The 22,508-nt window shown below is 39.7% G+C and overlaps 1 protein-coding gene and 1 long non-coding RNA gene across 3 annotated transcripts in view; one reads left to right on the top strand and one right to left on the bottom strand.

Annotated features, from left to right (window-relative positions):
• The window catches only part of LOC117220745 (uncharacterized), a 475,043-nt gene that overhangs the window by 191,592 nt on the left and 260,943 nt on the right, over window positions 1-22,508 (top strand). The gene's annotated exons all lie outside the window — the stretch shown is intronic.
• LOC117220746 (uncharacterized) lies at window positions 863-6,024 on the bottom strand. The gene is made up of 3 exons (XR_004490339.2): window positions 5,788-6,024; window positions 1,127-1,518; window positions 863-1,056 (listed from the first exon to the last, which is right to left on the bottom strand). It is a non-coding gene; the product is annotated as an uncharacterized LOC117220746 (long non-coding RNA).

The raw sequence follows: 22,508 nt of genomic DNA on the forward strand, positions 1-22,508 counted from the left end.
GACAGGTCTGCGTTGATCGCAAAATAACAATTCTTACGTACACAAGCATTTTTCTGCTTAATAGTTCTAATCACCGAGAAAAAAAAACATTTGAAATGTAAAAATACCAGCTAGTCGAGTTCAGTTAGGACTCTGGTTCCAACAAAAGATCTTCAACAAGATTCATTCACCCGAAAAAACATTCAAAAGTTATTAATAAACTCTCCAAAAATTCTCCAGGAAATGTTAACCTCTTCTTTCGCCAAAAATGTCTTCAAATATAAAAAAATAAAATATTAATTCATAAAAAAATAAGGAAATGTTAAACTTAGAAGGATTTAAAGAAACGCTATTATTACAATATTTATTACCATTTAATTTAGTTCGAAGAAAGTACTAAAATTAAGAGTGTTGTGATAAGTAAACTACAAATTTATATGCAATATAAAAACTGCCTGCATTGATCGCAAGACGCAACAGCTACATACATATTTATTTTCCTTCATAGTAATTCTAACGAGTTGGAGGATGTATAAAAGTATTTGTAAATTCTTTAAATATGTTTACTATATTGCATTTGGACTATTTTCCGCATAAATGCATAAAATCCGCAGTCTAGTAATGACGCTTTTCTATTCTAAAGAAATTTTGAAGCAAACAATGAATATAAACTTACGTTTTCATTTTACTAGAAATCAGTTCGAACGATATCACTAGATCACGGATCTTCATGCAAAACCAAAATTGTCTGCATCGATCGCAAGACAGGTGACAAGCACAATTTATTGTTTTACTCTAACAATTATAATAAGTTCAAATTAACGCATCAACGTTCTTAGCTTGTTTGCATCTTTCCATTGTTCTAGATTCTACTTACTCGTTTCTGCTGTAAATGCATACAATCCGCAGTCTAGACATCACTATGAAACAAATGACGTTATTTCAGCCGGAAACGCTACAGCCAATAACGCATGAAGACGTCCAGCTCCTCTATCCCCAACATTTGTCAGGTCTGGTCAGCTTTTGCAAACGTCGCGAATATTCCCCTTGTATGGAATCAAACGATCGCAGTTCGGTCTGAAACCATGAGAAGCTCATACTCTGTCGGCCTCGCGAAGGTTCGAGCTCAAACATAAATTGTGCCTACCGTATTCAAGAAATGTGTTTCGTTGTCCAAATTCGCTGTCCGAATCGATGGATTGAATCTGATTGATTTGGTTAGCTCGCGTTTCCATTTCTCGTGTCACACAACGCCGACAAAGAAGGTCCACGGAAATGATTACGACGCGACGCGAGGATAAAGTGGGCGGCTTGTAGAGGTTTGAAGGGTTTGTTTGACCGCAGAGGAGGAGAAGATGTCGTGCGGTCAACAGGCTGTTCCTCGGATTAATGTGTCGCTTCCTATCGCCGGTGATTGACAGTCCCGAGACCGCGACAAAGCGCCGACTCTTAACGCTATTCTTCTGTCTCCTCTTCATTGTCCTCCCTGCCTTTCGTCTGCGGCTTTTGTCAACCCTGGCAGTCAGATGCTGTCTGGCTCTAAAATATCGTAGAACACAAAATCGCGAATGTACTTTAATCGAACATTTTATCTGTCCATTCCATACGCAGGGAAGAATTATATAAATCTTCATTGTTGGCGTTTCTTAATATTTTGACAACCGCGCCAACAGGCTCAAAAGTTTCATAAAATTAAAATATTTGAGTTAATTCAATTGCAATTTTAAAGTTAAATTATATCAATCAATTATATCAATCTCTTTTTCAGCATTCTTACCACTTCCGGTAAGAAGTAAATTAAGAAATTAAAGAAATTAAAAAAGTAAATTAATTAAGTAAATATATATATTACTTCGACAGCTGCGTCACCCTTACGTCAGTGACAGAATTATTTAAGATCAATTTCTTACGCTGATCCATTGTAATGTCTTAATTTACTTTTTTAATTTCTTTAATCTCTTAATTTATATATGTATGTGTATATCACAAAATTTATCCTATTTATATTATTAATAGATTATATACAATTACACTATTTTAATAGTGCAATTATATATTAAAAAAGTGTATCGCAATTACACTATTTTAATAGTGCAAATATACTATACATCATTAATAATATAAATTGGATAAATGTTGTTAATAATATATTTGGTACATTTTAAGAAAAACCTGCGCTCAATCGATTTTTATAATATAAATTATTGCGGAATCATGTGACGGAACTCCGGCCGACACTGTTGACAATTTCAGTGACGCTTCACTAAGAAATATTAGACAGAATTATTTATCCAGTTATTAAAATTAACTTCGAACGAAATCATTTATCGGCGCGACTATTGCTGTAAAAATTCCGTTGTGTCTCAATAGATACGCACTTGTAATTTCTATAAGAAATTGCTCGTCTGTCGCAGAGGAAATCTCGCAAAAAACTCAGCACGTTAGATAAAATTTCCGAATCGGCCAGCCAGCAGTAAAAAATTAATTACCGAGCAGTTAAAATAAGCTTATCTATCGCCCGATAGTGGGAATCGTTTCGGTATATTTCTCGGAACAATTCCACTGTAATCGTATCGCTGACGTCCCAACAAAAACAAAGTGACAAAAATAATTGACGAAATCCAAATCCCTTTTCTGTATACGGAATTCTTACAGTCACTACGTAGAATTTCTTGATTATTAGGTTAATCGCCATGTCCGTCACCGGTTACCGACACTGTACTTTTCGTTCGAAGCGCGTCGGTCATCGGCGATCAGCGATATGAACGTACAAAAATTATATTTCTGTATATAAATAAATTAAAAAATAATTTGGCGATCGTGAAAGAATGTACTTAATATTAATTGTTACCAGACAAAATGTTAATGAAACAACAGAACAACATGTTATCAACAGAATTATCAGAATAAACAGTTTCACAGAATCTTATAACTAAACTGCGGATCTTATGCATTTATAACGAGAATGAATAAGTCAAACACAAAACTGCGGATCCAATCATAATAAAAATTATCTAAATTAATTGTAAGAAATATAAATTGGATGAAAATATCTTTTCTCTTTTGAAAATTATAATCAGTTGAAAATAATGTAACAATGTCCTTAAATTCTTCTAATGTCTTTTCAAAGAATTTAAGCAATTGTTAAAAAAAGAAATTATTAAAGATATCTTCATCAAATTTATATTTCTTACAATTAACTCAGATAATTTTTATGTTTCATAAATTAGATAAAAATAGATATTTAGATATTTAAAAATAGATATATAGATAAAAATAGATATTTTCATCAAATTTATATTTCTTACAATTAACTCGGATAATTTTTATGTTTCATAAATTAGATAAAAATAGATATTTAGATATTTAAAAATAGATATATAGATAAAAATAGATATTTTCATCAAATTTATATTTCTTACAATTAACTCGGATAATTTTTATGTTTCATAAAAATTCGCAATGGTCAACGGAAAGGAAAGCAAAACAGGTTGAACGTGTTAGTCCGTCATAAAAGTCATCTTGACAATCTCTCGGCAATAATGAAAAATTATAGATACCAATTAATATAATAGCGTTAGTACTATTAAGAAGCTGCTCCGCATGGAAAGGCGCGCAGGTGAAAAAATCGTGAAACCCTCAGGTGGAATCGCTTTCCAGTCGATCCCGTGGGTCCGCCGGCAATTAGTCGGGCTAATTAGATGAAGGTTTAATTGCAGGGAGCGGGCTGGCCTGTCTCCTAGGTGCAATTCCCCGCATATTTACATCCCCCGCGGGACGGGAGTGAAACGGGCATCGGAACGGGAACATTGTCCAGGAAAGGGTGTACTACATAAGGCGGGAAAGGAGCGCCTTTCTGAACCCTTTTGCTGTTCGCCGTTTTACCGGTCCCGCCGGCCGTCTTAAAAGAAAGGGTTAATTAAAAACAACAAAAGCTATCCGCGCCATTAGCGGCCGTTTGTATGCGCCGCGTTAGCGTTATGTCCGGTGCTTTTCGAGCTACAAGCACCCTTTCCGTCGACGACCTTAACGAGTTCGAAGCTGCGTCACGACCCCCAAGAATTCTCCCGGTGTAGCTCCTTTCATTTCTCCCTCCGCCCTCTCGCCCTCACCCTTCCGCCACGAACGCCGTCGACCAAGGATCAAAGTGGAAATTGTTCCCCGATGGAATTATGAAACGGGACTCCTCCCTTTTTCTCGCTCTATCAAGACGTTTGACTCCGAGTAATCGCATCCGCCGCTGAATTATGCTTCCAGTTGCCTGGTAAACGTTCTACTCAAGGTGCTCAACCGACTCAGAAAAATACAGCTATACAAACATTAGAATTTATAGCGATTACTGGAATATATAATGTACAACTTGGGATTAACCCTTTCGCATCGCGTGACGGGCAATGCGGACAATGCAAAGTGTCACATCATTTGCAAAAATTTGTTTCGAAACATTTCATTATATTTTATATTTTCATTTTTTATGAGAATTATATTTTATTTATGTTACTGGATCAGTTATTTATTTGTCAGTTGTCAGTATTTATTAAACTCGATCAGTCTGACCCAGCGTATTTAAGTCGTCTACTAATTAGTTTATGAGAATCGAATTAAATAAATTGATGTTACGCTACAGAGCAACAGAAAGAGATTTAATTATTAATTATTAAATTTTTTTTCGAAAAAATGCTTGGAAAAATTGATAAATGAAGTTGAGGATCGTCCTGAACATTGTCAATTGTATAGAAATGGTCCACTATCCGAGGATTAACGCTACACCAACCGAGTCGGTCAAAATGACCGGCTTTACATTTTGTATTTTAAAATTGCTGAAATTATAGAGACTTTTTCATAAGAAATTATTAAATGAATTTCACAGTCCGAGTATTCGTTGTAATAAAAATTATGGGAAGTCTAAATAGATTCGGTTTTATCGTTCTTACAGAGCAACAAAAATTCGTCGCTTTTAGTGCTCGGTAGGTTTAGTGTTAATCATTCTGTGTTAGTAAATTTATTTTCGAGCGATAACATTTATTCCTTCATACACGGAATTTTAAATAATATTCAGAAGGCTCTACACTTCTGGAATGCATAGTTGTATTGGGTTGGCAACTAAGTAATTGCCGATTTCACTTATAGATGTCTCTCACTCCCATTTTTATGATATTCGTAATTGTTATATTATAAAATTATTATTATTATAATTATGTTATTTCTTATTATCCGTGAATGTTAGCAACTGGACAAATTGAATGCAGCGGTCAAGGAAAAGTGACCAGAATTGGTCAATCGTAAAAGTGTCATTTTCCATCAGGACAATGCTAGGCCGCACACGTCTTTGTCCACTCGGCAAAAATTGATGGATATTGGTTGGGTATTGATGTTACACCCACCATATAGCCCTGATCTCGCGCCATCGGATTACCACTTATTTCGATCCCTGGACAACTCCCTTCGTGGTAAAACTTTCAATGATGATGACGCTGTAAAATCTCACTGAACTCAGTTTTTGGCCGAAAAGGATCAGACTTTCTACGAGCGTGGAATTTTCAAGTTGTCAGAGAGATGGCAAAAGGTCATCGAACAAAATGGAAAATACATTACAGATTAAACTTCGTTCCAAGTAAAAAAAATTTTTTATTTCATTGAACAAATCGGCAATTACTTAGTTGTCAACCCGATACTTTCAAGACTGTACATTGCCAAGGCAGGGAAATTATTGTGAATTTCGGAAGGATGGTGGTTAATGAAACGAATGAAATTCTAGCAAATTCTGCTACCGCGAGATCAACATCTATAACCGTATCAATAACTTACAATGATCATCCGAACCAGACCGAGTAGAAGAGAGTCCAGAACTTGAACACACTGAAGAAATAAAATATCGCGAATCCCGCGTCGCAACGAATGGAAACGCAGCTAGCTGTGGAAGCGAACGGAAAGTTCTCGCGGCGAATTAGGGTCGAGCGAGGAACGAGAAGCTCTATCCGGCTGCGTCAGCGAGCACGGTATTGTGTCAGCGATTTTCGCAGAAACTTTATCGTCCGTGTGTCTCTGTCACTCGTCAGCGGTCGCGTTCGCCTGCGGGATAAGTTAATAGATAACCCGAGCGAATTGTTCGTCCGCGTTCGTCAAGTTGTCGGACAGGTGTTCCGGCGAGCGACTTCGGTCCTATCTGGTCCGCTTTCACGCGAGCGAACGCCGCGCCGCACCGCGCGCCGCTCCATTCCGCTTCGCTCCGCGCCGCGCCGAAACAGGCCAGCAGACACGAGTTTCGCGTGTGGTCGCGGAAACCAAAACGTTCCCTCGGCTTGGTAATCGCGGCTCCGGGGATCCACGTAGCACGCAGCCGAACTTTCAACCAACAATTTTAGCGCGCGGCTCGTGCAATTTCGAAAAAATAGCATCGCGTGCTTAGGGACCGTCCAGTCGGTGTCTTCGACGAACTCGGAACCTACAAAAACCGTTCGCAGCTTCTTCCCACGGGGAAAAAGGAAGGAGCAACGCGGCCGAATACTTTGTAACGCTGGTTCGTCCTCGACGCACGCGTGATTATCGGTCCCGGGGTAATTGAGTTACTCTCGCCGGCCGTTTTAGGATGCGTCCCGATTAATTGTTTCCGCTGAAACGCGGATCGTTCGCGTTAATATTCTCCGTAATGGCCGGACCATCGGCGATTTTATTGCGAACGAGATCGTCGGGCATTCTGGAAAAAGTTCGTTTAACCCCTTCGCAGTTTATCCCGTGCGAGACTCGGGCAGAGCGTCACATGTCGAACTGTTTATTCCCAGCGAGACTCGGACAGGGAGTCGTCACACTGTTTATTCCGAGTGAGACTCGGCGCCATGAATGCGCGATAGTTATTTAGATTAACGTAAATACGTGATACACTTTTACGCGTGTCTGTCTCTGAACCTGCAAAACGATGCAGAGATTGACGTTCGAAAAAATTTAGCGACAAAATAAGCGATAAAAAGCGATAAAATAGCGATAAAATAAAAATCCGAGTCTACTCGGATTGCAATGTGGGATTAGGTTAGGTCTAGGTGTTTTAAGCAACCTGTATAAAGGATGTATAATATGATATATTAAAGTATATCAGTCGACGAAATTATTGAACTGGTGTTTGCAAAATAAATTTTTGTACACCTTTTATCGCATACAGTATCTTGTTATACGATAACATAATTATACATTCTTTTGACAGAAAAGTCAAGATTTATTAAACCGATTAGAAGTTCAGGTACCAACTTCGGGTACGAACCTTCTTCAAATGCAATCTTCGAACCGCAGATCTTCGTGAATTTATGGTGCGCGTTAGTAACAGATTTATTCTATTTCTATCGCACAAAATCATCTGATTGGTAAACGAAGTTTCTTTAAATAATTTATCAAAGTGAAAATCTGTCCAGTAATAATAAGTCAAGCCTACCAACAAGGTAAAAATATTGAACAATTACATTTAGAAGCTCGTCAGATTCATGACTTTGTCACAAAATGTTTTATTAATATTCGATTGCGATAGAACTTCGATTATCCGAATTCAAAATTAATAGTGAATTTCCTTTAATTTTCGATCAATTATTAATATAATATTGTAAGATGATAGGTCGAGGTTTAATCGAGATCCTTCTATAGTTTCATCGTCATTACTTGGAATAATCAAAAATCTAAATAATAAAGATCGAGAAAAATCCGGTTCGGTTAATCGAGGTTCTATCGTAATAACCCAGTAGTACCGAAGTCAGGGTTAAAAGATTCGAAGAAAACTGATGAGAATCGAACGAATACTCTGGCTAACACCGTGTAGTCCCGCGCAGCAGGAATTCGATCGACGATGATCGACATTCGAGTGAGTAGTTAAGACTTTATTGGCCGGCAGGCGTAAATCTGTCGTCGGTGTCTTAAATATCGCGATAGGGTGAGACGGGGCGAGTAAACGGACAATTTCATAAGCAAATCTCGCGACGCTCGTAAATGTTCTTCCGCGAGACGTTGACTCTGGTTCACCGTGACGCACCGTTGCCGCCGTAACGAAGCGCGCTATAAAAGACGAATGATCCACGAAGTAGTTTATTTGGGGAGCGTATCAATTCCAGAATTTTATAGACTTCCTCGATCGTTAAGCTGGAATCACAAACGGCGCCCAGGCCCTTGATCTTCTCCTTTTTCACCTTCGATTTTATCTCCCGATCGCGTTTATTTTTTCTTTCCGAAATAATGCTTCTGCAACCGGATACGTCAGATTAATATTGTATTATAAAATACCGATCACGTGTTAATGTAATTTTAGTGAATCCGTTGCTTTGTTGATCCATTGAGCTATGACAACGTGTCAGAGTCGTGATGGAGATTTCATACATGACCTATTAAATGTGAACTTCATTTACATTTCTTCTAAATCGAAGGAAAATTTGATTCTTCCGTCGTTAAAGTCTGGGAACGAATGTAGATGAAGACATGCAAAAAACAAAAATTCTGTCGTTTTTTTAGGGAAATTATTAAGAATGAAACGGTGGTAATTAACATAGTTGGGACAGAAATCGCAACGCAAGGGATTGAATACGTCAAACGAAGAAGATTGAAGATTTTTTAGAAGAAAATTGCGAAATATTACTAACCCATGAAATGATTTAACACCGTTGATCGAACGATTGATTGGGGATTGATTGATCAAAGAGGAAGGTTAGGCTATGTTTTCGAAGTTGAGTATCAGAAATTCTCAATTAGGCGAATAGCAAGTGAAGAGTACAAAATTGTAGTGAAAAATAATAAATTTCATTGACTTATCGGCCAATTAAAAGTTAAAAATGTGATGTTTGGACAAAGAGAAAGATTAGGCTACATTTTGGAAGTCGAATAGGTGTCGAATAGGTGCCTATTCTATTTTTGCTGTATTCGCAGACGAATAGCAAGTGAAGGTAAAATAGGATAATAGAAGAATAGGCAAAGAGAGAATAACGTTGAGGAAAACGGTCTCGCGAACAGGCGGAGCAGTATCAGCAGCCGATTTGCATTTTATCGTTTCTGGGACAAGCTAATTGGCCCCGGGGAATTGGTTGCGCCCGCAATTTCACCGGGTTGCTCCGATAATGCCTCCTCTGTCCCCATTTCCCGTTCGCGTTTCTTGTCAACCCGAAAACACTGTGCACCATTCGCGGTGTTCCGTATCACTCCCGGGGCCACCTGTAATTACGGGACCCTGCAATTTACACCGACTTCCGGAGATCATCGTTCACCCTACCGGCCTTTCTTTCCCGCGATCCTTCTCGTGGATTCGCGCAAACGGATAATGGTGTTCCGTGAAACGAGACGAAACGCGGTGTTTACGAAACAATTCATAAAGGTGCGGTTGAGGAGCTCTGACACGGGAAATTGAATCGTTGAATATCGAACGATGGGCCGCCGCTGTCTTCTCGTCAGTGAGTCACGGCAGTTCTTTTTCGTGTCGTTATATGCGGTATTGCCGTATTCCGGAGAGATCGTTGAAATTGTCTGTATTTATCGAAGTCCGTCTGGATGCTTCTTCTTATACTTATCGCTCTGCGGCTTGCTGTTTCAACACTGTCAAACCACCACGCCAAATGATCCCATAAAGTCTTAATGATTCACCAGGCGTAATGAAAACTGCGGAGGCAAGGTTTATCGTACTGTACGCTCTTTTAATTCTTTTATTTTTTTCAAGAAATCCAAATGAAATTGCATTTAGGTATATGTTAATGCATTACTGGAAAAATTCATGTATAAAAGAAAAATTCCTTTCCAAAAGAGAAATTCATTTCTCTACCTGGACATCGGGTATTATCGTCCACACAATTTCTATCTGCAATTACTGTTTTCCATTAATATTTTCATAATCTTTAATCTTTAGACCGCCGGCACGATGCCATATGGAGCCACTAATATAGCACTACCGTAGTTCGGAGAACACGTAGTCCTCTTTCATCTGACTCGATTTGTGAGAAAAAATATTTAGGAATCTAATATATTTAGGAATATTTAGGAATAAGATATTTCTTCCTAAAAATCGAGTCAGATGAAAGAGGACTAACTATTCTCCAAAATACGATGCGATATTATTAACACCATAAGACAGGGGTGTCAAACTCGCGGCCCGAGATGAACATTTTTGCGGCCCAGTCAATATATCCGACGCAAAGTAAAAATAAAATAGAAATGTGAATTAGAAATTTCGAAAGTAGTCTCGGCCAATAAAATTTCTCTCGAAATAGAAAAGATAGTATCAGAGAAAAGATGTCAAGTATCAGGACGTAAACAATAATTTAACTTTATATATGTGTTTATTACAATGTACTAGTCAAAATAAAAATATTCGTTTCTATGAACATTGATTCTTTTTTGCGGCCCACCTAAAGTTAAGCATTGTTTATTTGACCCAAGTTAGCTTTTGAGTTTGACATCCCTGCCATAAGGTAAGCTGCCAGCAGCCTAAGGGTTAAAGCAGGGTGATTCAATGGACTTCGGGCATTTACGCAGATGCAGATTTTCAGCCCATGGGAATTATTGGATTCGGAGGAGAATCTCGTTGCTCTTTCGGGGCCGCTGTCGCGCTCGGAGAATCGCGTTTCGGGGATCAATAACGAGACCGTCGAGGTGGCAGCTCGTTTCTCGATCTCTGCGGTCGGCCGCAGAAGGCATCGGGAAATAACAGGACCGAAGTTGTTATGACAGTCAGCGGCGGGCAATCCATCACCGAGATTTGGTCTCCACGGGCCGACCGCGGACCAACTTATCCAATATTTAAGGTTTTGTCCCTCGCGGCCGGCCTGATATATCACTCGCATTAATATATATTTGCGGGGGAGATAACTCTGGTTACAGGACCAAGGAGGAGGGGCGGGGGTGGATAGTGGCGATACTGGCCGGTCGCATAAACGGCGACCGACGTTCGCAGCCGCTTCGCGAATAATGGATACGATGTTATTTATTGCCGGCTGCACGGAAAAATCAGGCGAACGGGCGAAATCTCCTGGCGCGTCGCACCTACAAATCTGCTAATTAAATATGCAGTGTGCGATGAAAACGTACTCGTTATTACTGCTGGGAAATCCATGAACTTGTTACTTTCGGAGCGAGCGAATTTTGTTCGTCCCTTTACAATCCCACTGTGCCAGATAAATTCAAATGACCTGCAAAGGGATCAACTTGCAATATTGTTACGCTGCTGGCACAACAATTAACGCATGCCGCCAGGTCTACTTTTCATACGATGTGAAATTGTGGATTAATGATTTCTATATGAAGTGTAGACAATAAATATTTATTTGATAGATATAGATGATAATAAAATAAATATAATATATTATATATAATATTATACATATTATATATATAAATTATAATATATTATATATAATAAATAAATAATATAATAAATATAGAATGATAAAAATAATAAAAGGCTTTGTGCAGCAAAATACACGGCATTCAATCACATAATTAAAAGTGTATATTGCTGTATTGGACTGTTAAGGGTTAATATGTAGGCAGACGTTTAAACATTGATGACTGGTCTGTGGATTTTATATGCATTTATGATAAAAATATGTGGATCAAATGCAGAGCACTGAAACCACTTAAAGAGAGATAATAAACTAATGAAATAAAATAGACAAAATAAAGCAAGAAAATAAACTAATACGAAATAAAGTAGAATAGAATAAAATACAATAAATTAAACTGAAATGAAATACAATAATTTATACAATGATCATTGTACTATGTTCAACTCGCCAACAATATCAGAAACAGGAATAGACGTCTATATGTATAATCCCCGCGTCACGCAGTTAAGGCAGAGAATTTTTATTCTGCATAGAAATCTGTAGCCTATTAATGACGTCTAAACAGTTTCGTAAAAGAGAACTACAAATCAAACAGAAATAAATGCAGAACATTGCATGAACATTTGCAGGAAGTTTGTAGCATGAGAACCGATCGACAAACGAGCCGAATAATATCGAACGAATTCCATTTGAAATCTTCATTGCTCGGCTCGATGTTAAATGGCAAAGGGTTAATTTTGCTCGTAAACGAACGAATTTGCATACGCTTCCGCAGTCGATATATTATTATAGATGTCTTCTACGAGCCTCTATACATCCTGCGCCTACTATTATACTTTACATTCTCCGGTTTTTGCTTGTTACGGAGTCCGAGCGGCAGTAAACGCGGCGGGTGATGCAACGAGAGCTTTACGAGACCGCGTTCCGTTAATGATTATCAATTACGGAGCCGTCACTCGGTGTCATAGCGCGCGGAAGAATCGTTCGATTAAACACCACGATTTCAGGTCATTTGCTTTTCGAGGAACTCGCGGCGGTGCCTCAATTTCATCGGGACGAACGGCGGGAACGCGAGAACGCGTCCGCAAGCTCTCGCGTCCCACCTTATCGCGGACACGTTTCTGAGTATAGATTATGGCGCAATAAAATGCATCGTTTATAGATGCGCTTTATTACATAGCTCGCGGCCCCGACGCGTTCCGTTAAGTGTCGCAACTCCTGCTCGGCCTGCATCCGGACGAAAAGCTGCGTTGTTGTGCAACCACAGGTATAATATATGTACACGCATATCTCCATTCAAACGTAAAGAAAATTCCATTCCCATGCGTTGTTTATTATGAAAATCAGAATTATTTGAAAAGTATTTTCTTCGTTGACCAAAAGATTTCTCGTTGTGACAATAAAATAAAAATTCTTGCAGTCTAATGATGATAAACTTCTAGCATATTTGAGAAGAATCGAAATACAAAGTATGGTTGAACTCATTTGGTAGTTATGGTTAATCTGGCTGGGCCAAACTCATGGTTTCGATTTGTAAGTACAAATAGTCGGGAGCAAATAATTGACGCTTAGCTTGTAAACAAAAATGGACAATTTTAGAAGAGGAGATACGATTATTCGATTATTGATTATATATTTTTATAGTTGTTGACAATCGGCCACTACAAAAACGAGCTGCAAGGCTCGAATAATCGTATCTCCTCTTCCCAAATTGTCCAATTTTGTTCACGCTCCGAGCGTCAATTAGAGAGAATTTACTGTAGTCAAAAATAAAATGTAGCTGTCCAATTCAATCGTGTAAATAGGATGCTTATTCTACGAACTACTTCAAAACCCACGAAAACAAAAGTGCTAAAATCGCTTCTTTCGCAACAATGTAACCTGATCAACTTTCTATTAACTCTTCACAATCGGAGCCATTTTAAGTCAAAATACAAAACAGTTTCTCCGGCCAACAGTATTTCCATTTTATGTAACTTAGTGCATTTTATACATATAAAATGGAATTGTGCAACTCGTGCGACAGTTACACTTTTAACAGTTTCTTAAACATAAAGAAATCCGATGACGTCGAAGCTATTTCGGAACCTGATGTAACAATTATTAATGGCTCTTCGTAGTCGCCGCTGCAAAACCCATAACGTTCATGACGACTCAGATTCATTATTGGCGAATCCGAATACTGGACCTCGCCGCCATCGGATATTGATAATCGCCAAGCATTTTCATTGTCGAAACTGGATGTTAAGCGGATGTCAGCGCCGGTTCGGCGACGACAATGGTCCCTCGAAGCCAAGCAGTATTAATTCACCCCTTGTTGATGTTCTGATACATATTCAAAGGGTCTTTGATCGATACGTACGCGGCGTCTTCATCCATCCGTGAGAGCACATACTCTTCGCCGGGGAATCGGTTGTCACGAACAATATTCCGCTCCCTTCTTTATTACCAATTCCATATCGGTAGCGTCGATGCCGGCGGAAAATGCGAGAGATCGGCACACCGCCCGCGGGCTGGTCTCTTCAAAGCGGACCCGAGGACCGATTCCGAATCTTAATTCATTGCCGGCCCATAGTCCGCGGTCCTCGTTATTGGATTCCTCCTGATAATTCCGCCCTAAATCATCCCTCTCGGCTAGCGCCGGGCTCGACTAATTTCGTGCGTCTCCACGGGCTCGTGGATTATGCAAGGACCGGCAAAGGGTTGATCCTCCGGGGACTAAACCGTCGACGTGACACTACTTGGCCCCGGTTAATAGTATATCGTCTTCCTGTAAATAGACAGCTCCTACGATGTTGAAACACCAGCGCGAAATCGTTACCGTGCTCTTCCAAACGCGTACACTTCTCGAAAATTTCGAAATACTCCGCGAAAGTATTTCGAACTCATCTTGACCCCTTGGACTGTAATAATAACTTTATTTATCGACGAGATAATCGCTTCATTACAGTGTGTGAATATAATAGATATTAATAATAGATAGACAATAACCGATAAAATATAGTATATAAAAATAATCCGACCTCTAATCTGAAACGAACGCTTTCGCATTTTTCGTTTTACGATTGCTGGAGTTGTAAAGATGCTTTCATGGCAAATGATTTTGATAATTAATCGGGCCCAATCAAAGTTGGCCAATAAATTAGCCGACGACTAGCGTCTGACTTGAATCGCAATTAACGATTACATTCGTTTTAACCATTAATCGCAATTAACGATTAAAATATTACTGTTAATCGTTAATGGCAATTAACGATTAAACTGTCAATTGTTATTCGCGATGAAAGTGGAAATCAATTCCTCAATACGAAAATACATGTAATAAAGTAACGAACACGATAATGACAATTCTGAACGGAATTATATCAAATTATCCACCCAATTCCATCGAAATATTAACAATTATTAATTGCCTCTTTCAATCGACGATTGCATTCATCAATCGATTAATTCAATCGTCGACGTCTCGACGATTGATGCCTTCAATCGTTTTCGTCGATCGTTTAACCAAATCAAAGAGGTTAATTGATCGATGTCCAACAGGCCACTTTCGCGTTTCGCTATTTTTAAAAATAAATTCCAGTTTCCGCTCTTTTATTTCGGACCTTCCAATGCAACTTTTATGCAGCTCCGCAACATACTTAGAACAGTTGCGAAATGCTACCTCGGTTCTTACGTGGCATCGTTCATGAATATGACGCGAATCAGTAATAATAGGTAGCTTTTAGGTAACGATTCTTGTAAAGATCAATGTCGAGTTCGGCAGAGAGTGAGATACCGCGGTGCACTAACGCTAGATTTACGGATCACTAAAAGCAACTGTTTCGTATTAGTTTATAAAAATAACAATTAGACATTTATTCCGATGTCGAACGAATGTTATCGTAACATTTGCCGCAAGCGACACATACATTGAATAAATAACTCGTAGCTGTATCAATGCAATCTGAGCAATCGTAAATGAGAAAAGAAAACCGTCGTCGTTTCGACGGGCTCCGTGAACCTGGTGTTGAACGTAAATTTTCTTTCCCGCGTGGAAGTTTCTTAACGGCAACGAAATGTTTGGTGACGCGGATCGGGCGGCTATCTTTCCGTAGAAAGTCTGTGTCGAGGAGAAAGAATTCGGTGTGCATTCGTGGAAACGATAGCCGGTCCGCGATGTCACGGGACGAGGTTATCGCGGAAGTCAACCGGCCCATGACATCGATCAGTCTGTGTCGCTCGATGGACCCCGTATCGCGGAACATTAATTATTATTGCCTGGCCGACACTTTTCAACGGCGGCCGGCTGCTTCGATTCGAGTCGACTCGAGTCAGTTCGCAACAGAGAGCTCGAAGCGCGTCCGTGTCCGCGCCGATAACCACGATAATCCCGACACAGTCGCGCGGCATTCCGCTTCGCCACGAGCGTTACGAAAATCGGGCTCGGATCGGAGTCGGATCGACCGGCCCGAGCGGGCCCGGCGACCGGCGAGAGCTCATTGCGCGCCTCCCCTCGCAATAGATACCGCCGCGGCGCGGTGCCGACGCCGAGCGGCTTGCGTCAGAGCACAAGCGCGAAACGCCGTAAATTTGATCCGTATCTTTCCTCGAACCGTGCTCCAACCGCAACCCTATCGGTCTCCACCGGAGAGTTATCACCTGCTAAAGTGGAGCAATTTCTCTCGGCGACGAGCCGATGCTTGTCGCGAGCCGGTGACGTTCCCGCGGCCGATTTCTACCCCTGCGATCCATCAATAACGATTCTCCCCGGCGAAGTCCACTACCGAAAGTTGCCGCGGACTCCGCGCCGATCGTCCTGCAAATTGCTACCCGTGCACAGTGGTCGATTCGACCAAGAACTGCGTCGCTTCATCAATCATACCTCATTCGTATCAAGCTGCCTGCATAAGAGTGGGCTCGATCTAATGAGACAAGATTGAGTTACTATTGAGTCGACGCCGGTTGAGTTAGTGTGCGATGTCAGGCGAACTTCGGTACGTCTTACGAACACACTTTTATGGACGATCAAGTAGTCGTGATTTTCATGCCGGGACAATGGAAACGATCTCTCAAGCCTTCCGCGGAAAAATATTCGGCCAGCTTGTTGGCACTTGTATGATACTATTAAATCGTGGAGTTTTCGAAAGAATTCTCGTAACAGAAATATTGGAGATTCGGCTATTTAATCAAATACTGTGGAATATTTTTGCTAGTATAGGGAATATAAAATAAGGAATATACGGAATACTGGAATACATACTACAATAAGGAATATATAAGGAATATACAAAATTTATGCATTTCACATTTAATGACTAGACTACGGATCTTTAAGCAAAATGGGAACTTTTGTGCTTCGATTGGATAAAACAGGAGACAAATAAAAATGGGTTTCTTCTTTCAATTATTCTAAAATGTTGAAAATTATATAGCAACATTTTTAAATTCTTTCGAAGCCTTTCGATCTCGTTTTTTAGTCATCTATAATGCTATAAATAATAAGAAATACATAGCACTGCTTAATATATGATGTGATCTGAGCGTTTCATCGCATAAAAGAATTTTTCGAAATTTGTATTGTTGCACTTTGTACTTCTCAAAGTACTCAAAACGTTTATTGCAAACATCTTACATCTTTACATATAAACACAACCGTGACATAACCTTGACATAACATATAAACATAGTAGTGACAAGTAACATAGTAACATAATAACATAACAGTGTTAAGGTTAGATCACGATTATGTGTATATGTATATATACATACATGTAATTTGAAAATCTGCCTCAAAAATCGATGTGATCGTTTAGATCAGGGGTGTCAAACTTAAAAGCTAACTTGGGCCAAATAAACAATAAACAATGCTTAACTTTAGGTGGGCCGCAAAAAAGAATCAATGTTCATAGAAACAAATATTTTTATTTTGACTAGTACATTGTAATAAACATATATAAAGTTAAATTATTGTTTACGTCCTGATACTTGACATCAAAAATGTTCATCTCGGGCCGCGAGTTTGACACCCCTGGTTTAGATGAACACCCCGAATATGTGCACGCACATCGATTTGCGAACTTTCCATTGCTTTCACCCGCTAAACTCGAACGATAAAATTATTATACCCATCTTTTTTCTTAGCAAGAAAAACTTGTGCAGCTAATATAAATCACGATCTATGCACCAATGGTTGGCCGATTTCCGCTGTGCAGAGGCGCTCGAAATCTTTAAGAAGCCGCCGAATCCCCAGACAGTCGCTCTCGAATCGAATATTCCAAGAAGAAAGCGATTTCATAGCTCGTGACAGGCATCCGGTCAGCTTCTCGACGAGGAGGATCTCGAGAGGACCACCTCGCGAGCTATCCTCGAGGACTGGAAAATTGATCTGCCCGTTGCTCATTCGGTCTTTTTTCCGTCTTCTTATCCCACTCGAAGATTCGAGGAAGAGTATTCTCTCTCTCTCTCTCTCTCTCTCTCTCTCTCTCTCTCTCCCTCTCTCTCTTTCTCTTCGTCGGATGTCGGGATTTTCTCTGGCCGTTTCCTGGGGGACCTGCACTCTGTCAAGACAAGTTTATCCGCGAAGCGACGGCAGCTCGTCTGTTTACACCGTAAAGCCGGTCGCGAGATCGAGCGGCTCGCGTTATATCGGGTGCGCGAAGTAGGCCGGTTTCGAGGTTGCTATCAACTTTTCATCGTCGATTGTGTATCTACGCGCCGACGCGGTTTATTTGCCCGATTTTCTGTTCGATGGCTTTCCGAATATCTATTGCGAATTCATTCCTCGGTTATCATTCGGCTGTTGCATTCGTTCGCTACGCAAAATGTTCGGTGACAAGACCAGCGTGAAATCATTGTTAATAATGATTTGACTGCGGATTTCATTATGGGAATATATTAGGATACATTATAAAAGAGTTTGCGAAAGGCGATGCGTTATTTTGAAATTAATCGGACTGACCTTATTTTATCGCATCTCGAACATCCGTTAGGCACCGAACTATTTTAAAACGAGAGAATCATGTCACATTGTACGACGATAATAACAATTTAAATAGGATAATGTTGGACAGTCCTGCTTCAATAACTACGTGAGACGGCAATCTGCTGGACGATCCGATTTGTTTGATTTCTTGAGTACGTTCTTCCAAAATTTTGAAGCGTGACGGGCTACATTTTGCACAGGAATATCTGAACCAAATTGGACGCAATCGAACAGTACACTGACAATTGTTCGATGCAATCTATAATATTTAAAATTCGCAATCTAGAAATTGTAGAGATTGTTATTCGAGGTTAAGTGAAGGGATCTTTGTTTGCCGGACAACGTAACATCAGAAAAATGTAACCTTAACAAATTTTCTTTGCTTCGAATTTATTGAAATATGTTTTTTCTTTATTAATATAAAAAAACTTTAGATCATCTCTGATCCATAAACCATAAGAATAATTGCATAGGTACATATAAATCCTTATATAAATAATCGGTGTTATAAATCGCTCTTACAAAGGGTAGGTCCTCTTTAGGTCCTCTCTGATCCATAAACCATAAGAATAATATAAAATAACATAAATAATCTTTGTTATAAATCGTTCATACAAAATCTAGCAAAAAGTATTACAATATACAGTAGTTTCTCCCTAATTCGCGCTCAGATTGCGCACAAAAATGGACAATTTGGGAAGAGGAGGTACAATTATTCGAGCCTTGCGGCTCGTTTTTATAGTTACTGATCGTCAACAAATATAAAAACGAGACGCAAGGCTCGAATAATCGTATCTCCTTTTCCAAAATTATTCATTTTTGCGCGCAATCTGAGCGCGAATTAAACAGAAATTACTCTATTTCGCTAGGCCATACATGAATACATAGAAATACTATAGCAAATACGTAAATCGAACAACTAAGATGCCGCGATTACATTAACAATTCTTAAAGATTCAGTGGACGTTGTACGCAATATGTATATCTTTCCAGTCGTTTGCACGTTTACAAACCACAGAGCGTTTAAATCACCATAATCATCCTCGTTACTTTAGGCACGAATAGATGTCGACGTTGTCATAAACCGCGGATTCCCGGCATGAATAAATCGTAAACCCTAAGATCGGTTATGTAGATCTGGCGCTTCTACAATCGACGCGGACAATTTTGATTTCCCATAAAGATCCGCCGTCTAATAGAGACAAGTACGACTGCCTCGCGAATGCTTCGAGTTCGAAGATCCGCATTCCACCGCGCAAGAGACCAAAAACCGTTCGCATGGAAAACATTATGCTGCTTCCCAGCGGTAAATTAGAAAACGAATTTCATTCGCTTAGAACGCGAAACAGTTCCGCCAACTGTATTCCGCTCCCGTTCGTCACTCGGAGGCCTCGGAGCGGAACGCTTTCCTGCTCGCGCAGAAGCTCGCGTGTACGTGCGTCCACGGTTTATGAATGGAGCCAGTATTCAGCCTTGTCGATATTACGCGTTGCAGAGCGGTGCAGAGCGAAGCGTGCGTGAGGTTAGTTACGCACGGTTTCCTTGCCCCAGGGGTGTTCAGCGGCGAGCGAACTCGCGTCGCCTCGCTTCGGAGCAAAACCGACGAGGGTGGTGTAGCTGTTCTCTGCCACCGGAGACGGACAACTAAATTCTATCTGGAATCTAGGTCCTCGCCTTCTGTCCTCAATTGCAGGACCTTCTGCCTTCGATTCCAGGATCTGTCAGATGTTGTTGTCATTTTACAATTCAGTGAACCCACTTTGTGGACTTGCAGAAAGAACGATGTTGCTGCGTAAGATTTCTCACGCGGCTCGGTACTGCCTCTCGTTCGTTTCGCCTATTTACATCTAGATGAAATGATTAGTGTTAGGTTGGAAACTATGAAACGGGCGTTTTTGCTTGGTCCGTGTTCAGCTGCGACTGAGAGAGATTCATTGTAACGTATGCTCGATATTTTTATTTATAAATTTTAAGGGTATTCTTCTTACTCATTTCGTCAAATTTGTTCGTGTTTGCATCCCATTTTTATTTGATCTTTCTTCGAAACCAGATGACAGAAACGAAACGCGATTTACATCTACTTTTCTTGTGCGAGTTCAAATTGAATCATAGCGCAGCTCCAAGCTTCGAGAAACATTAATCACGCATTCGAAGATGGATGCGCTAATGAAAAAAATGGTCGATATTGGTAGAAAGTCGTAGATGCCAATGGAAGTTATTTCGATTAAATATAGTAAATAATGTGAAAAATTGCGCTTTTTGTTTTTTATTTTTATTCAACGCCCGTTTCATAGTTTCCAATCTAATATGTTTGAGAAGTATGTATCTACATTTCAACAGTGCGATGAAGACTTTCCATCTTTGATTGTAAGACCTGGCACCGAGGACAAATATATGACATCCTTTAAAATGGTACAACTTCTTTAAAAACTAGACTAAACTGGACGACTTGAACATATTTAGAAAATAGAGGGAAATGGAAAATAAAATAAAATAGAATAAATTTAATAGAAATAATTATAAATATATTCTAAAAATATATATAATATATAATATATATAAATATATATAATATATAATATATAATATATAATATATAATATATAATATATAATATATAATATATAATATATAATATATAATATAAAAATATTCTAAAATAGAATATATTTAGAAAATTAGTTTACCGTACAATGACTAAAATGCTTTCATCTCATTTTATTATTACTCGGAATGAGGAAAAAAATATTAGGTCCACGGGAAAGTTCTGTCCGTTTTTTAATTGAAATATAACACAATTTTCATACATTTAATAACATTTATTGTAGAATATACTTTCCATCGTTACTTATGACTTTTTGCCAGCGTGATGGCAACTTGTAAATGCCATTTTTAAAAAATAATTTATTTTTAGAGGCGAAGAACTCGACTAGTGCTTGGTTGACATCAGCTTCAGTTTCGAATCTTTTTTCCTGCAAAAAGTTTTGCAAAGAGAGAAACAAGTGATAATCGGAGGGTGCTAGGTCTGGGGAGTATAGTGGATGTGACAGAATTTCCCAGCCTAGCTCTGCGATTTTCTGACGAGTCGCCAAAGCAGCATGTGGTCTGGCATCATCATCGGTAGCCATGTTTTCACGATCGCGTCTCACTTAATAATGACATGAGACATCTTTGTTTCAGTTTATTTAGGAGAGCGCATGTGTGTAAATGCAATGATAAAGAGAGATAGTCATATATGTCTCAAATCAACATGTGCATATGGATTGAAACTTGAAGTGACACTATCGGACAGAACTTTCCGGTAGACCTAATATAAGTGACACTCGTCTTTTTTACTTTTTTATGGGCTTTCAATTCTCGATTCCGAAATCTATTTTCTTGGTCTCATTTACCCGGACCGTTACCAATTTTAATTAGAGTTCTCTAGTTCTGGTCTCCAGAATGTGTCTTAAATTCTTATTTCAGATCATTCCTTTCTATTGCCAAGACAGAGATCTGCTAATCGAATCTTCCAGTGCCGTCTCTCGAGCATCATTCCTCAAAGTATGTACCTTGCCCCTTCAGAGTACAAAGAATTACAAAAAGGTCCATGCAAAAATGCCGCGAATATTCAAACCCAAAATTGAAACGCATACTTGGATCCAGTTGAAGACATGTCATCTCTGCGATCATCGTGCGATACTATAGCCAAAACCAGTATGGAAAACCAGTGTACAAAAACAATCTGCAATACAGTTTGTCCAGAATCGCTAAGAGCCAACAGATTGGTCAATAGAATACCGATGTTCGCCTTGTGTGGCACTTCAGCCCTAAGATAAGCATGTCTCCTCGCCGCGAGGATCCGAGGATCCATGCCACAGGAGTGGTTGTTCCCTATGCTTGTTCTAGGTCGTAGATCATGTAGGACCGTCTCGGAGGATAACAAAAAGTGGGGTGCCGTCCGGGACACAGTGGTCCGTTTGTGGGCCAAACGAGGTTATTATTTCACTGTACGCTGTTTCACCGTCGACGTCTACGGCTGTTCTCGGGTGATTTAGGGTCTGTTTACATGGCCCGGGCCACTGTCAAGTGGGCCTTTGCTTCTTGTCACTGGTGCTGGTGACGTTAACCGGTGACGTACGATCTCCTCGCTGATTTAACAGTTCACGGTCTCTTCTTTCGTCCTGTCACTGTGATGCATTGAGATCTCGAGTGGATCGATAACCGTGGGTGCCCATCGATCCTTCTAGCATCGCCACTCGACACCAGTTTTTCGGATGCGCCGAATA

Source organism: Megalopta genalis, chromosome 9 (genome assembly GCF_051020955.1).
Source record: "Megalopta genalis isolate 19385.01 chromosome 9, iyMegGena1_principal, whole genome shotgun sequence".
NCBI lineage: Eukaryota > Metazoa > Arthropoda > Insecta > Hymenoptera > Halictidae > Megalopta > Megalopta genalis.